The sequence below is a fragment of the Ornithorhynchus anatinus genome, chromosome 1, assembly GCF_004115215.2.
Source record: "Ornithorhynchus anatinus isolate Pmale09 chromosome 1, mOrnAna1.pri.v4, whole genome shotgun sequence".
NCBI classification, from domain to species: Eukaryota; Metazoa; Chordata; class Mammalia; order Monotremata; family Ornithorhynchidae; genus Ornithorhynchus; species Ornithorhynchus anatinus.
In genome coordinates this window covers 149770636-149786189 of record NC_041728.1, presented here as the reverse complement: position 1 = coordinate 149786189, position 15554 = coordinate 149770636, and the positions used below count along the sequence as shown (strand labels likewise).

General features: G+C 39.8%; 1 non-coding gene across 1 annotated transcript; it reads left to right on the top strand.

Moving 5' to 3' along the window:
- Positions 1–2508: 2508 nt before the first annotated feature.
- Positions 2509–2647, top strand: LOC114816578. The gene has a single exon (XR_003764369.1). It is a non-coding gene; the product is annotated as a small nucleolar RNA SNORA7 (small nucleolar RNA).
- Positions 2648–15554: the final 12907 nt, after the last annotated feature.

Below are 15554 nucleotides of genomic sequence, written 5' to 3'. Positions count from 1 at the left end.
GCATTAGGCATTTACAAAATTAAAAGTGACATTAATCTCACCCCAATTTATTACATATATCTGTCTGTATTGAATTTACTTTGACTTTCAATAAACTGTCATCTGCTACCAAGGAGAAGGATACTCAGTTTTGACAATTGGATCAGGAAGGTGTCTTTGGACTAAGGGTAAAAGGAAATTCAAACTTTAATAAATGATTGGAATTTAATTTACCTTGCATAAAGCATGAACTATCTTTTCAGAAAGTTCCGGAAGTATCCTTGTCTTCTCTTTGTTCGTTAGTTTTACTTTTGCAGCTGAAATGACTCAGAAGTTATTATACTTTCTTTTTGATGATAGATAGCATTATCTCCCCAAAACAGAGGTTGTATGTTTATGTATAACATAATCTCCTTTGATTTATTTAGATACAGTTCATTCATCAGTATGACTTTATAACATCTCTATAAAATTTTTATTAAATCTATAAAATCCTAAGCTAAGATATTTTTTCCTCCTCCCAAATTTTCATATATAAAAGGTCAAATATATAAGAAGGCAGAATCCTTAAGACCTTAGAAATGTTCCTTAATAATGTTCAGCAAGTCACTTTGCAAATTTTCAAATAATAACCTTCTGATATGATAAATTTGAAAATAGCTTTTTTTTAAAGATAGCATATTTCAAACTAGTGGGAAATTATGTCATCTCAGCAAGAATCCTATATTTCCCCATATTACTTCTAAACCTGAAATACATCTAAAATGAATGTATTTCATCTGATTAACAACTTTGTATTAACACAGGGCTGTTAATCACTAAAGTATGTTCTGGTAATTGACAGAAAAAAGAAATGGATCTACATTTACCAAGGGAAGAGGTCAAACATAAAGAACCTTGTTTCCTTCTTTAAAATTAGATCTTAGCACATTTGACTAATGAAATGATATTGATTGTTCTCTAATGTGACAAATGATAATACAAATAGCAGCAGTTATATCAATACCAAAATGTTATTCCCAACTGGAAAAGTGACTTTCCTCCTAACCTCCCAAAGAAATAAATAAAAGGCCTAGAGATAGACATATTTGTTAATCACAAAAGCATAGAGACAGTAAGAAAAATGCTCCCAAAACCCCCAAATTTAATGTCAAAGGGCCAAGGCAGAGCTACTACAATTCACAGGATGCCCATTATATGGTTTTATATTGGACTGACTAGTTTTCAGCTGGTCTGACACTATAATTACTCACAGACCTTCAGTTTGGTCTGGTGAATAGAGCAGCTTGACCTAGTGGATAGAATATGGGCCTGGGAGTCAGAAGGACCTGGGTTCTAATCCTGCCTTCAACACTTTTATGCTGTATGTCCTTGGACAAGTTGCTTCACTTTTCTGGGCCTCATTTACCTCATCTGTAAAATGAGGATTAAGACTGTGAGCACCGTGGGGAACAGCGACTGGGTCCAACCTTATTTGCTTGTACATACCCCAGTGCATAATAGAGTGCCTGGTATATAGTAAACACTTAATAAATACCTCAATTATCATTAATAATAATTATAATAACTGTGGAACTAAGTCACTTGTATTTATTGAACGCTTACTGTGTGCAGAGAGCTGTACTAAGCCCTTAGGAGAGTACAATATAAGGCCTTACTAAACACCAAGCACAATGGGATAGATTCAAGTTTGTCCATAGGACACAATCCCTCTCCCAGTTGGGGCTCACTAGGAAGAAAAACAAGATCGAATTCCCATTTTACAGATGACAGTACAGAGGCCCCCAAGAAGTGAAGTGACTTGTTCAAGGTCACACAACAGGCAATTGGCAGAGTTCATTCATTCACTCATTCATATTTATTGAGTGCTTAGTGTGTGCAGAACACTGTACTAAGCACCTGGAAAGTACAATTCGAGTTGGGAATTGAATCCAGGTCTTCTGACTCCCAAGCCTGGGTTCTTCCAACTGTTGCTTCCAAAACTTGATGTTCCATGGGCATTTTTTTGGAGCAGCGTAGCTCAGTGGCAAGAGCCCAGGCTTGGGAGTCAGGGATCATGGGTTCTAATTTGAGCTCCACCACTTGTCAACTGTGTGACCCTGGGCAAGTCACTCAACTTCTCTGTGCCTCAGTTCCCTCATCTGTAAAATGGGAATGAAGACTGTGAGCCATACATGGGACAATTACCTTGTATCTACCCCAGCACTTAGAACAGTGCTTGGCACATAGTAAGCTTAACAAATACCAGCATTATTATTATTATTATTTTTGTTGTCCCTTAGGAGACATGCTGGATTTTACGATTCAATTTTCTACTCTTTGTCGACTTCATTACTAAATAAAGAAATCGCTTTAGACTGAGAGCTCATTGTGGGTAGGGAACATATCTACTATATTGTACTCTCCCAGGCACTTAGTACAGTGATCTGCACCCATTAAGTGCTCAATAAATACCATTGATTGACTGATAGCAGAATTTCATGTTATCATTCACCTACTGGAGATTATTGGCTGTGTACAGGACTTGCCCCTCTCTCAGGGTGGTACCTGGAGAGTTTCCAGGCCTCTACCAGTTTTGGCTATGGGAGGGAGAATCAGGCAGAGGCATGCCCATTCCATTCACTAGCTTGGGCAGCAGCTAGCGAGTGGAAGGCCATCTGCTACAAATCAAAACTCACCTGTGCTGGGCAGCAGCGGCATGGGAGAGAGTCAAGGATGGAGACTCGAGTTTACTGAGCTGAAGGCAGCAATGGTAAACCACTTCCGTATTTTTACCAAGAAAGCCCTATGGACACATTACCAGAATGATTGCAGATGGAGAGTGGGGTGTTCTGGGGGAGGTGTGTCCATGGTGTCGCTATGTCTCTGAAATGACTCAACGGCATAAGACAAAACATAGGACTCTTCAGCTATAGTCGGCAACAACACCTCAGGCTGATTGTTAAACCAAAGTAGTATATTAATTTTGAAAAGTACTTTGTAGTCATCTCCAAAGTGCTTGCAAAGGTGCTTCTTGCACACAATCTTGTAGCAACTTCTGAATTATTGATTCAAGCCTTTCTTTGATGTTCTTAGCCTGAAGAGTTCATTCATTCATTCAATCATATTTATTGAGCGCTTATTGTGTGCAGAGCACTGTACTAAGCACTTGGAAAGTACAATTCGGCAGCAGATAGAGGGCAATCCCTACCCAACAACGGGCTTACAGTCTAGAAGGGGGAGACAGACAACAGAATAAAACAAGTAGACAGGCAAGTTCTCCACAGTTCTGTCTTACTGTTCAATGATTCCTTCAACTCTGGGTACATAGGAGAGACCGTGAGCATGGCCAAGAGGAAAGACTACAAGATTGGGAGTCAAGAGATCTGGGTTCTAATCCCATTTCTCCCACTTAAATGCTGAATAACCTTGGAAAAATCAATTAACTTCTCTGTGCCCCAGTTTCCTCAACTATAAAATTCAATTCAATTGTGTGTTTTCCCTCCCTCTTAGACTGTGAGCCCCATGTGTGGCAGAGACTGTTTCTGATTCAACTGTATTGCATCTACCTTTGCCCCAGGATTTAGCACAGTGATTGACACAAAGTATGTGGATGACAATTATTATTATTATTCTTATCGTCATCTTTATTATCATTATTACAGATTGAAAATAGACTAGACCTGGTAAATACTTCCTACTTGACTCTGAGATGGGGAAAGTATCAGACAAGTATCTTTCAGCGCTTAGAACAGTGCTTGGGACATAGTAAGTGCTTAACAAATACCATCATTATTATTTCTTTTATGATGTGGACATTCTATCCTCAGCCTCAGTCTCTCCTACTACAACCCAGCCTGAACACTTCATTTCTATTCACTGTGCCTCAATCACACCAACCTATCCACTGTGTCTCAACCTCTTCTCTCTTCCCAACCACCAGTTGCTCCCTCCCTCCCTCTTGTCTGGAACTCCCTCTCCTCTTCTAATTTACAGACCACCAATCTCCCCATCTCTGAAGCCCTACTAAAGTTATACATCTGCCAGGAAGCCTTCCTGACTAAATCATTCATCTCTCCATCCTATATTCCCTCTCTCTTGTATCACCTCTGCACTTGAGTTGGTATTCCCTAAGCACTTTGATAGTCACCCCACCCCCCACAGCATATATACATATAGAAAGATGTATATCTAAATTATAGGAATGGGACAGAAAAAAATATATAATTGGTTGCTTCCACTTCCTATAATTCAAAATGCCTCCCTCCCATTCTAGATCATAAACTCTTTGTGGGCAGGTATCACATCTACTCATTTTAGTCTATTCTCCAAACACTTAGTACAGTGCTCTACACACTGTAAGCACTCAATAAATGTCATCGATTGATTGAGTTTCAGGACAAACTGAAAATTCTGGGAATGTCTAGGTATTATTCTAAGGCTATGAATATCATATGTAATTTCCAAGGCTTCTTCTCTTTATGATATGCAAAAGGACAATGTCAGACATTCTCAATGTGATTCTTAAACCCCTTCCCAGTCCTTGAGCGTGCTGCTGATATCTGTTTCTTAACCAATGGTTGAGCGATAAAAATCCTAAGAGTATAAACCATGAGAGATAGAGGGAATTGGAAGAAACTGTCTGCTGAAATTATGGTTTTGTTTTGGGTGGGTTTTTTTAACTGTGATAGTGTGTTAATCGTTTCATACTTTTAAAAAGAAACTTCGTCAGGTTTTTAAGGCCCTTATTAAATTAGTGTAGCTATTGATTTCCTTGCTACATTGTAAGATCCATGAAAGCAGGGATCTCATCCACTACCTCACCCAAGAATTTTAGTTCAGTGTTCTATATATTTAAGACCTCAAAATTATTGATTGATTTTGAACAGAGTATCACTTCTTGTGGGTAGATCTTTGTGGGAACTGGCAATTAAATGTGAGCATTTATCACATTTCATAACAAAATTCGTGGCAAACTTCCATTAACATTTGTACAAAAGCCATCCATTTCACTGTTCCAAGTTATTATTCCACTTTGGCAAGTTAACTATTCCAACATAATGAAGTGTGTTTGGGATGAAGATAAAACAGTTATTGCCTTTGCCTGGCTTTAATCACATCATTCTCAAATAGTTTCATTAATGAGTTTAAACATTGTTCAAAAGGACTTAGAGTTAATAGGAATAAATGAGAATGAAGTAAAAGACTTCCTACATCAGGATGCTTAATAGAATACCATTTAAAAGTTCCTGAGTTTGTTCAGAGATATGCCAAAAGAATTTTATTGTGTAATTCCCAAATACATTACATTTTACCTGGTGTTCTAAGAAGAGTAACCACAAAAATGGTCTCCTTCCTTTCCATCCTGCAGGAATTTCTAAGATGAAATTGTGTTATCATCTTTAGAAGAAAGAGTATAGTAAAAAGGGAATAGAATAACAGTTTGTTTTTTAAAAAAAAATGGTATTTGTTAGGCACTCAATATGTGCCCAGCATTCTTCTAAACACTAGAGTAGATTCAGGTTAATCAGGTGGACACAGTCCTTGTCTCTCATGAGGCTTACATTCAAGTGAGAGAGAAAGGTTTTACAACTGAGGAAACTGGGGCACAGAAAGCTAAGTGACTTGACCAAGGTAAAATAGCAGACAAGTGTGAGCCAGAATTAGAATCAGGTTCTCTGGCTCCTAGACCTTGCTTTATCCTTGCTTCCAGGTCTTTTCCTCCCTCACACCTGGACAAGAGGATTTTGAAAAGGTTCTGCAGAATCCATCATGTGTTTTTTACCAGTACTCGCAACTAACTCCAAGATGCTTGGATTCCCGAAGCCCTCAGAAGCCACCCAGGAAAGTTTTGGGTTATTAAGACAATTCAAAAGCTGGAGAGTAGGAATTCTGAAATGCTCTATCAGTAAATTGGATGTGCTGTAGACAGGCTTCTCTGAACATCCTTGAAATGGGACAAGGAGGGATATGGCTTCAAAAGATTAATCATTTCTGCACTGAACAATCCCTGCTAGAGGTAGCTTGACCATCCGTGAATTTTGCCTGGCATAAAGATTGCCTTCCCAATCAAGGCATGGCCATGTGTGATCTTAGACCTCAGTTTCCCTATCCATAAAAATTGAGATAATTAAATCTGACCCAATGGAATAAAAATGGAAACGCTTAACGCCTGTGGCTCTTAAAACTTTGATGCCACTCTGGGTCAGAATCTGGGTCTCTGATACTTTGGAAGACAAGATTATAATTCAGGGACTTAATACCTGTAAAACGAATGAGCCGCAGCACAGGATGCAACTTAATAGGACAAATGCAAGGTAGGATACATAGGAATAAAAAGCAAACATAAAAATAAGGGATTAACTAGGAATAAGCAAAGCAGTAAAAAAAAAAACAAACAAACCCAGGAACAAAGTCAACCATATCTACCCTAGCACTTTGAACTTCATAAGAACTTAATGTCTTTATAATTATGTGAAGTAGTGGTGGGGTTTTTTGTTTACAAAATTAATATAGTACAGTGCTAGAGCATTTAAACAGAGTTGTGTGCAGAGCACGGGCATAATTCTTTTCTGCATTTGTCAGTGAGTTAAAGAGTTTCCTGGAAGATCTGAAACCATCTTCTAATGCCACTGTCCAGTTTAGAAACAATTTTAAGGATCATTTAATAGGATTATAAATAACTCACGTAATTTCTGAATCTTAGTTTCTCTACTATCATTTGGGATAAAAGAAAGAAATCCTCAAGGAAAATTTTTAAGATGAATATGAAAAAGTTTGTAAGATGGACTGACCTCCTTGAGTTAGGTCTACATGAAGTTGAAACCAAACTTAAGAGCAGTTTATTAACTTAGTGGGAAAAGCAGCGTGGCTCAGTGGAAAAGAGCCTAGGCTTGGGAGTCAGAGGTCCTGAGTTCGAGTCAGCTCTGCCATTTGTCAGCTGACTGTAGGCAAGTCACTTAACTTTGTGCCTCAGTTACCTCATCTGTAAAATGGGGATTAACTGTGAGCCTCACGTGGGACAACCTGATTACCCTGTATCTACCCCAGTGCTTAGAACAGTGCTCGGCACATAGTAAGCACTTAACAAATACCAAGATTATTATTATAAAAAACAGAGAGAAAATGCAACTGCATAACTATTTAAATTTCTACCCAAGCTTCCTGTATCATTAATGATTCTTTTTTTAAAAAAATTACAGAAATTCATGGATTTATAAGAGTGTCCAGTGATATTACATTCTTGGGTGAATTTCTGTGAAGACATAAAAGGCATGCAAGTCTACTGTTTCCAAAATTTAACAGAAAAATAATAGAAAAATCAACCAGTTAAGAGTACATTTTAACTGGAACTTATCATCAGGTAGATTTAAAAAAATGAGCCATGAATAGTCCCATAAAAGAATGATTAGGGTTCAGTTAAATGAAAAAGGTATATTAAAGTTTTCTATATGGTAACTTCACAGTCATCATCAGTCAACTATAAGATCCTTATGGACAGGGAATGTGTCTATCAAAGCTATTGCATTGTACTTAGCATAGTTTTCTGCACACAGTATATATGCTCAATAAAAAACCACTGACTGATTGATTAATTGATTGATTGAACTTATTACAGCCCCAAAAAGCCAATGTTCTGAACTCATCTGTTCCCCCATCATTCTCCTTCCCTCCCTCTCTTTCTCTCTTTCTTAATAATACATTATTGAAACCGAGAAAAATAGGGTGATCAAAAGAAAATTGTAAATAACAACAGAAATTGGTAACATGCCTGTCCACTTTTTGAACGTTTGACCATATCGAAGAATTTGCTCCCTGTCACTGAAGGACTGGTAGTCATCATTATATACTTTTTCCTGTAGTACACACCAGAGGGAGCTCTAGCCTTTCACTACAGATCATAAATTAATTCTATTTTCTGTGGATAGTTGCAGAAATAACGAAGGAACATCCTTTCTCTTTGATCAGTCATCAATTAGTTGCCAACATAGTCTCCCTCTTTTGAAAAAAAAATATTTTGGATGTATCCAAGCTCTAGGTAATTTATTTCATTGATAATATCACTCTGCAGTACCAAGACTTAGTAATAATAATGATGATGGTATTTGTTAAGCGCTTACTCTGTGCCAAGCACTGTTCTAAGTGCTGGGATATATACAAGGTAATATGGTTGCCCCATGTGGGGCTCACAGTCTTAATCCCCATTTTACAGATGAGGTAACTGAAGCACAGAGAAGTTAAGTGACTTGCCCAAGGTCACTCAGCAGACAAGTGGCGGAGTCAGGATTGGAACCCACGAACTCTGAATCCCAAGCCTGTGCTCTTTCCCCTAAGCCACGCTGCTTCTCTGAAAGTCTTGGTGATGATTGCCCTCTATATTAATCAACCAATCAGTAGCATTTATGAGCACTTACAATGGACAGAACACTGTATTAAGTGCTTGGGAAGGTACAATATAACAGAGTTGTTAAATGGCATCCCTGCCCACAAGGAAAAGCAAGGACTCGTGGATAGAGCACAGACTTGAGAGTAAGAAGGACCTGGGTTCTAATTCCAGCTCTACCACTTATCTGCTCTGTGACTTTGGGCAAGTCACTTGCCTTCTCTGTACCTCAGTTATCTCATCTGTAAAACCTGTTAAGACGGTGAGGCCCATATGGGACATGACTGTGTCCAATCTGATTAGTTTCTATCAACCCCAGTGCTTAAGTATAGAGTGTGGCACAGAGAAAGCACTTAATAAATATCCCCCCCAAAAAAAAACAAAGAAAAATAGAGCTTTCTAGGTTGCTCCTAGGATATGACACTTTGGCTAATTGTTCCTAACTGCACAACATAATCACCTTCCTTTCTCTCCCACCTAGTTCTCCCAGGCAGAGGGCTTTCTGACCAGTTTCCATCAACAGGAGTCATGGAGTGCTTACTAGTGCAGACCACTAAGCCAAGCACTTGGAAAAGTACAGTTTTATTAGTAGGCATGATTCCTGCCCTCAAGGAGAGTTTATAGTTGAGCAGTGGAGACAGACCCTAAAATGAATTATTTAGACTGAAGCTGCAGAGTTTAAAGAGTTGAAAAATCTGCAGTTAACTGCTATATGGTGGGCAGGGGAAGGGTGAGTACCTAAGTGATTAGTGGGGGACCTCTTCTATCATCTACTTATCTATCACAATCAATCTAGCGATCATTTATATCGAGCACTTTTGATGTGCAAAGCACTGTACTAAGCACTTGGGAGACTCCAATATAACAGAGTTGGTAGACATGTTCCCTGCCCACAAAGAGCTTACAATCTAGAGGGGGAGACAGACACTGATATAAATACATGAATTACAGATATGTACATAAGGTCTGTGAGGCTGAGGGGGGGTGAATAAAGGGCATAAATCCAAGTTCAAGAGTGATGCTGAAGGGAGTGGGAGACAGTGCTCTGCACACAGTAAGTGCTCAATAAATATGAATGAATGAATGAATGAATAGGAAATTTGGGCTTAATTGGGGAAGGTCTCTAGTTGGAGATGTGCTTTTAATAAAGCTTTAAAGGTGGGGAGAGTGATCGTCTGTCAGATATGAAGAGGGGAGGTGCTCCAGGCCAAAGGCAGGATGTTGGGCAAGGGGTTGGTGGTGACACAGACGAGATCGAGGCACAGTGACTAGGTTGACATTAGAGGAATGTGCAGACTGGGTTGTAATAGGAAATCAGAGAGATAAGGTAGAAGGAGGAAGGGTTATTGAATGCTTTAAAGCCTATGGTAAAAGTAGTTTCTGTTTGACAAGGCGGTGGATGGGCAACCATTAGAGGTTCTTGAGGAGTGAGGAAACATGGACGGAATGGTTTTGTAGAAAAATGACCCATGGAGTAGGTGATGTGAGGACTTAAGTGGAGAGACACAGGAAGAAGAGAAGTCATTAAGAAGTTTAGTGCCGTAATCAAGGAGGATGGGGATAGATGCCAGGATTGCCATGAGAACAGTTTGGTTGGAGAGGACATGGGGGATTTTAGTGATGTCGTGGCAGTTGAACTGAAAGGATTTGGTGACAGATTGAATGTATGAGTTGAATAAGAGAGATGCGATAAGGACCACACCGAGGTTCAGGCTTGTGAAATAGGGAGGATAGTGGTGTATTGTCAACAGTGATAGCAAAGACAAGGGGAGGACAGAGTTTTGGTGGTAAGATAAGGAGTTCTGTTCCATTGTATTTCATTGCTGAGCACTTGTCCACATCCTCCCTTGGGCCTGGAACTCATTCCCCTTTCATATATGACAGTCCACTTCTCTTCTTACCTATAAAACCCTCCTAAAATCACATCACCTCTAAAAGGCCTTCTTTGACTAAGCCATCACCTCTCCTTTTCACCCTTCCTCTCTGTCACCTATATACTTTGCTGTGTTTACCCCTAAAGCATTCTGATACTCATCCCAGTCCCACAGTTTTTATGTAAATATTCCTATACTCTATTATTTCAACTTTCTGTAATTTATTTTAATGCCTGTCTTCTCCACTACACTGTAAGCTCCATGTGGACAGGGCTTGTGTATAGCAACTATATTGTATTTTTCCAAACACTTAGAACAGGACTTTGTACACAGTCAGTGCTCCAAAAATACCACTGACTGATTGATTTATCGGTGAGTCAGGGGATGAGAACAAAAGCACATAGATAAATGTGCAGGCGCTGAAGCGATAGTAGGAGTAGAAATGGGGTGAGTCAGTGAGAAATTAATTTAGGAAGATCTCCTTTAGGAGGGCTTTGAGGATAGGGAGAGTGGAGGCCTGCTGTAATTGCACCTCTCTGAATGAAAACCAGAGCCTCTGTCTGACCAGCCATATACCCGCACCTGAACAAGTTAGAGAAGGGTGGGAGCCATAGTGCCAAAACTGCTGGGCTTGGCAGTTCTGCCTTGCAAGGACCAGGAATTGATTAATTCAGCCATCGCCCTCATCACTGCAAGGACCAGGAATTGATTAATTCAGCCATCGCCCTCATCACCTTAGGGATAGATTTAAAGATATCCTCCAAACACATGTAAGAAAATAATATGAATAATAATAATGTTTACTCACTGAGCTCTTATTATGTGTTTTGCCCCGTGTTTAAGAGCTGGAGCAGGTACATCCTATCAGAATCAGTGCCTAATCATCACAGAATCCCAAAGAAGTCACTGGCAAGTTGCTCTATTCCCATACTGCATCAATCCTCTCAGAGTAAGAAACCCCATCTGGGGAGACAATCAGTCAATCTGTGGTATTTATTGAGTGCTTACTGTGTGCAGAGCACTGTACTAAGCACTTGGGAGAGTACCATATAATGGAGTTGACAGATATATTCCCTGCCCACAACAAGTTTACAGTCTAGTGGGGAAGGCAGACATTAATTTAAGAAATCATTTATAATATATACTTTATAGATATATACTAATGTTTTGGGATTGAGGGTGAGGCAAATATCAAATGCACAGAGCTCATAGATCCAAGTGCAAAGGCAACGCAGAAAGGAGAGGAAGCTGACAAAAAGAGGCCCTAATCGGGGACAGCATCTTGGAAGAAATGTGACCATAAAAATGCTTTGAAGGTGGGGAGAGTACTGATCTGGCATATATGGAGGGCAAAGGAGTTTTAGTCCAGGAGGAGGATGTGGGAAAGGGATTGGCAGTGAGATAGACAAGAGTGGGGCACAGTGAACAAAGTGATAAGAGAGGAGCAAAGTGTGCTGGGCTGTAGTAGGATACCAGTCAGGTGAGGAAGGAAGGGGTGAGCTGATTGAATGCTTCAAAGCCAATGGTAAGGAGTTTCTGTTGAAGCAGTGGTGGATAATAATAATGATGAGGGTATTTGTTAAGTTCTCACTATGTGCCAAGCACTGTTCTAAGCTAATAATGTTGGTATTTATTAAGCGCTTACTATGTGCAGAGCACTGTTCTAAGTGCTGGGGTAGATACAGGGTAATTAGGTTGTCTCACGTGAGGCTCACTGTCTTCATTCCCATTTTACAGATGAGGTAACTGAGGCACAGAGAAGTGAAGTAACTTGCCCACAGTCACACAGCTGACAAGTGACAGATCTGGGATTTGAACCCATGACCTCTGACTCCCAAGCCTGGGCTCTTTCCACTGAGCCATACTGCTTCTCTAAGCTCTGGGGGAGATACAAGTTTATCTGGTTGTTCCAAGTGGGGCCCACAGTCTTAATCCCCATTTTACAGATGGGGTAACTGAGGCATAGAGAAGTTAAGTGACTTGCTCAAAGTCACATAATTGACAAGTGGCAGAGCTGGGTTTAGAACCCAAGACCTCTGATTCCCAAGCCTGTGCTCTTTCCACTAAGCCACACTGTCTCTCTATGGCCAACCACTGGAGGTTCTTAAGGAATGGGGAGACATGGACTGAGCTTTTTTTTTGAAAAATGATCCATGCAACAGTGTTTATAGCTATTTTCTTTTAATTAAAAAAAAATCCTTCAGGCAATCATCAAGACTGTTGTATGGGGAACAAGAACGAGCCAGGGAGAGAAAAAAACAGACAGACAGAGAAAGAGGGGAAATGAGAGACAACAAGAGGGAATGAGAAGAGAGAAACAGAGGACGAGAGGTTAGAGATAGAGAAAGATAAAAGGACAAAGAGAACACATAAAACTATAATAAAACCAGAGATAGTAACAGAGACTATTGTAGAAAGTGAGCTCACAGACAGAACTGTATCAGAAGACGATGCTTCTCTCTCTGATGGGACCTGTGTTAACTTTCTCTTTGTGAGACCTGGGATCTAGACTGTGATCCATAAATCTGCAAGGAGAAAGTGTTTTTTTAAGATATATTGTAGGAGTAAAAGCAATTTATCCTTCAAACATACACAGTATAAAATTAACCACTGACACCACCACATGGGAAAGAGCACAGGATTGGAGAGGTTTTTCTTTAAAAGGTATTTATGAAGTGCTCTCTATGTGCCAGGTACTGTACTAAGCCCTCGGTTAGACACAAGATTATCAGGTTGGACATAAGTCCCTGTCCCACATAGGCTCACAGCAGTGCTTTATAGAACAATGCTTGGCCACATAAAAGCGGCTTAACAAATAATCATTATTATTATTATTATTCTCCATTTTACAGATGAGGTAGCAAAGGTAGCAAAGTCACAAGTTAAGTGACTTGCTAGAGGTCAAACAACAAACAATTGGCAGAGCCAGAATTAGAACCCAGGCCCTCTGACTCCAAGGCCTGTGCTTTTTTCACTAGGCCATTCTTTCCTTCGAGGCAACTTCAGGCAAAATGACTTTCAACATCTCTGTTTCTCAATTTCTTCATCTGTAAAATGGGGAATAAAACTTACTGTTCTCCTTTCCCCTTAGACTGAGATCCCCACGCGGGACAGGGATTGGCTCCACCTGATTGTCTTGTAAACTGCTTAAACAAATACTGTAATTATTATCATTATTAAGGAGGTAAAACTCTTTTCCCTGCAATCTACACAGAAGAAAAACTAACCATTTGGTACCCAAAATAAACATCTTATGGGGAAGTCTTTATATGATTTTCTCAAGAGGCATGAATCATTTATTGTGCCTCAGAACCCACAATGGTGACCTTATCATCAACAAAACCTCCTTGTCCAGGTTGTTTGTCAGCGCTTCTCCACAGGACTTCCCAGTCCTATTCTTTTACCCGCTAGCAGCTGATAGAATACCGAAAAGTCAATGAAACAAAATGACGGTGAGGCCTACCTTCTGTTGACATCGTGGAGGAGGGAAATGACTTCTCTGCCTACACAGAGTTGTCCAAAAGCAGAGGTCTTTCTTCAGAGGGATTGTGTCAAAACTTATTTTCATCTCAATTGGATAAACTCAAACCCAAAATAGATGAGCATTTGTGCAGTTGGGAGTGTTTGTTTAAACCCCTGGCAAGGGCAAACAGAAAGTCTAGCCCGATCAGAGATCTGGGCCAAAAAGGAAAGTCCAGCCCAGTTCCCAGGTGAGGAGATTAAGGCACGATAGCAGACAGGTATTAAAATAGTCAAAGAGGGTAGATGCCAGGATGGTCAGGAAGCAGAATCTGGATAGACTGGATAGGAATTATAATGAGCAAAACTTCGGTGAGTCTTTTTATAGCACTCTAGTACAGATTGCCTATACAAAACAATCCAATAAAATGTGTTTCACAAAAACCACAAAAAGTCTTACATTTCCATACTGCGTTATATTGTAAGATTCTTGAGGGCAGGGATTATGTCTGCCAACTGTATTGTATTCCCCCAGTGGCTGACTACAGTGCTCTGCACTTTATAAGTGCTCAATTTAAATACCACTCAGTGGATATATTTCTCAAATACAAGCACATTAACTTCCTTTATTTCAGATGATTTTACCACCATTCTTCCTTTGCCCTTTTTAATTGGACCAAGCCCACCCACTGCACTCCCCCTAAATAACTGTGAATTCCTAACCTTCCAGTAAATATAAAAAAACTTTCTTAATAATGAAAACCCCCCATATTCTGATCTCCCAAAACACTGGGTCACATTGTCCAAGAGTCTCTTACACCTTGTCAGAGGACCTGGGTTCTATTCTCAGATCCACTACATCTGCTTTGTGACCTTGGGTAAGTCACTTAACTTCTCTGTGCCTCAGTTACTTAATTTGTAAAATGAAGATTTAAAACTGTGAACCATATGTGGACAGGACTGTGTCCAACCTGATTTATCATTGTATCTACCCCAACCTTTATGTATAGTGCTTAGCTCATAGTAAATTATTACAAAGACCAAAAATTTAAATAAAATACTTACATCTTTTATATGGTGATTCCAAGATCTCTCTCTCCAACCCTAATCTTCTTCTTCTCTGCAGTCTAGCATTTCCACCTGCCTTCAGGACATCTCTGCTTGGAGAGCCCTTTGACACCTGTCTAACAACCATCCAGAACAGAATTCCCTCATTCTCCCACCCAAACCCCATCATCCCGATAATTTTCCCCATCACTGTAGATCCCAGCACCATTCATCCCCTATCTCATTAGAGCTTAGTACACTGCTCTGCACCACAGTAAGCTGCTCAATAAATATGATTGAATGAATGAATGAATGAGCCTGTAACTCTAGCATTACCCTGATTCATAGCTCCTATTCAATCCACATATTCAGTCTGTTCACCAAATTCTGGGAGTTCTAACCTTCACATCTCTAAAATCTACCTTTCTCCCCAGTCAAAATACTACTACAAACATCAATCAATAATGTTTTTTTCTTTGAGTACTTACTATGGCAGAGCCGTTTACCTAATGGCATGGGTGAGTTAAAATACAATAGAATTGGTAGAATATGTCCCTGGACCATTAGGAGCTTACAGTGATAATACAAGCACTTATCATGGCCTAGTGGAATAGAGCCTGGTCCTGGGAGTCAGAAGGACCTGGGTTCTAATCCCAGCTCCGCACTTGCCTGCGTGCTGTACCTTGGGCAAGTCACTCACTTCTCTGGCCTCAATTCCCTCATCTGTAAAATGGGAATTAAGACTGTGAGCCCCATGTGGGACAATGTGATTCCTCATATCTCTCCCTGTGCTGTAGAACATTGTTTGGCACATTAATAAGTACTTAACAAAT